Source organism: Meles meles, chromosome 14 (genome assembly GCF_922984935.1).
Source record: "Meles meles chromosome 14, mMelMel3.1 paternal haplotype, whole genome shotgun sequence".
In the NCBI taxonomy this organism is placed as follows: Eukaryota; Metazoa; Chordata; class Mammalia; order Carnivora; family Mustelidae; genus Meles; species Meles meles.
In genome coordinates this window covers 61,883,865-61,886,803 of record NC_060079.1, presented here as the reverse complement: position 1 = coordinate 61,886,803, position 2,939 = coordinate 61,883,865, and the positions used below count along the sequence as shown (strand labels likewise).

At 36.6% G+C, this 2,939-nt stretch overlaps 1 pseudogene; it reads left to right on the top strand.

The window, feature by feature from the left end:
• Window positions 1–1,005: 1,005 nt before the first annotated feature.
• On the top strand, window positions 1,006–1,177 carry LOC123925291 (annotated as a pseudogene).
• Window positions 1,178–2,939: the final 1,762 nt, after the last annotated feature.

Sequence of the window (2,939 nt, the reverse complement as noted above, 5' to 3'; positions counted from 1 at the left end):
ATGTAGTATTCACACATTTCAATTTGTACACCCCCTTTGGAAAATTTTTTCTAGTCATCTAGTGATCTTGAAAACAAGTTTTTAAAGATTTTATTTATTTATTTGTAAGTGAGAGATAACAAGTAGGGGGAGCAGCAGGCAGAGGGGAAAAGAGAAGCAGGCTCCTTGCTCAGCAGGGAACCTAATGCAGGGCTTGATCCCAGGACCCCAGGATCATGACCTGAGCCAAAGGTAGACACTTAACCAACTGAGCCACTCAGCACCCCTTGAAAACAATTTCTAAACCAAATTGTACGCACATGTGTACCAAAAGATGCAAAAAAACAATATTGGTAGCAATATTATTTGTCAACGTTTTAAACTGGAAAATTAAAATATCAATCCATGATTTCCAATTAATTGGAATATATTTACAATGGAATAACATATAGACATTAAGATGGCATAGGTAGAGCTACAGTCAACAACATGCGTGAGTCTTACAAAAGTAGTACTGAGTAACAGAAGCAAAATCTGAAGGACTGGGGCGCCTGGGTGGCTCAGTGGGTTAACCCTCTGCCTTCAGCAAGATCTCATGATCTCAGGGGTCCTGGGATTGAGCCCCACAATGATCTCAGGGTCATGATCTCAGGGTCCTGGGATTGAGCCCCACATCAGGCTCTCTGCTGAGCATGGAGCCTGCTTCCCCCTCCCCCTCTGCCTGCCTCTCTGCCTACTTGTGACCTCTCTCTCTGTCAAATAAATAAATAAATCTTTAAAAAAAAATCTGAAGGACTATATACAATATAATTAATTTATATAAATTTAAAATATAAGCAAAACACTCTGAATTAATGTTAGAAATCATAATAGTAGTTGACTTTGAGTATGCAGACAGCTTTTGATGTGCGGATTCTCTGCATGTATGTTATACTAAGTTGAAAATAATTAGAAAATTTGTCCAAATAGAGATATGTTATAATAAATTTGGACCACCTTTTGCCTCACTGCATCTGAAAAAGCAAGATGGGTCACCAGAAGCTCTACTGGAGCCATCTGAGGAAATTTGGCCAGAGTTCTCATGGTCGCCACATCTGCTCAAACCGGCACAGTCTGGCCCAGAAAAATCTGCTTCAGTATGTGTCGCCAGTGTTTCTGTCAGTATGGGAAAGATATAGTCTTCATTAAGGTGGATTAAGTGAATTTCCTTGATTGTGTCATCCAAGATATGTACCTCAACTACAGATCCAATATACCTATCTTAATATTAACTCATTGTACATAAAATTAAAATATTTCAATAATATTTAGACCTATAAACCAAATATTTATCCCTCCCTCCATCTTCCTGCAAATAGTTCAGCAACATTCATTGATTTCAAAAATACTAGGTAAAAGAAGGATCAAATGAATTTAGAGACAACAGGAAATAAGCTTTGTGTTTCAAATTAGGTTTTTACACTTAAGGCAGGAACAATAACCTCAAAATGAGAGTCCTCCTTCTCTAATGCAACAATGTATTACTGATTTAAACCTGTCCTTGCCACTTGAAAAAAAAAAAAAAAAGACTTCATGTTCAAGAGTCTCCTATTTTAAAGAACCAAGGACTTAGCTTTGAAGGACCCTGAGCTTAATATGTTTGCCGTAGAAAAGAAATAGGAACAAGAACAGAGAAGAACTTTACCTCCTTGCCCCTGGACTCTTGTTAAAAATTACCTATTATGTGTGCCTTTCTGATGCAGTTAAGCTCAATGAAACCCATAAAGAAATTCACTATATGAGAATTTTAAACTAGCTTTAATGCAGAAATGGTGACAAGAATCAGCATGTTGGTATAAGGCTTAAGTAACACTCCCCCAACTAAGTGTCTTAGGACCAACCCAAAAAGAATTTTGGAGAAAATTTCAATTTGCATTTATCTGAATATTTGTCAAGAACTAGCTGATAAAGAGCAAGTGAACCTGAATACTTGGTGCTTGAAATGATCTAAATTACTTAGGTGGCTAGAAGGTTCATGGGTCTAAGCACTTCTTATCAGATGCAATAAAGGGAGAAGCTTATGATGAATAACAAGATGAAGTAAAGTGTGTTTCTGAAAACACTTGCAGATGAATAGACCAATTAAGTTCCTACTACCTATTCTCCACCAAAATCTGGATGCTACATAAGACACTATGTCACCTGGGATTTAGAAGTCATGGGGAAATAATATGTAGAAGACAGATATAACCCTATATTTAGTAGGCTAAAACAACATTTGAATGAAAATTTATTCAATTCATTGACATTATCTCAAGTGATTAAATTATGTTACAGAAGCCAGAAGATAGAACATGCGGTGATATTTTAAGTTGGTTTTTTAGAAAAATAAATTTGTAACTTTACACACTTCAGTTTCAATTGTGAAATTTTATCTGACTCATAGTTAAATAATGAATATTTGTTAAATATCTTCTACTTAGTGGACTCCTATAGCCAGAAAAGCACAAAGGCCCAATGATTAATAGAATCCAATGATTTTTAAAAAAGAACTAAAGCTAGATTATTACCCTACCATGACCTATTCATTTCACAAAGATGTTACCAGAGGTCCTCTCTAGTTTCCAAATTTTAGAGTCACTTAAGCCTTTTGACTAGTTTACAACCCAAACAGTGTTTTTGTTCCCCTGAGTTTTAGTCAACTGCTCATTGTATGATCTTGGTCATAAAATGACTTTGATTTTTAAATTTTCTTTTTTTTTTTAACTTAACTATTGTCTTTATTTTTTTTTTAATGATTTTGTTTATTTATTTGACAGACAGAGATCACAAGGAAGCAGAGAGGCAGGCAGAGAGAGAGGAAGGGAAGCAGGCTCTCCGCTGAGCAGGGAGCCTGAGGTGGGGTTCAATGCCAGGACCCTGGGATTATGACCTGAGCCGAAGGCAGAGGCTTTAACCCACTGAGCCACCCAGGCGCCTCT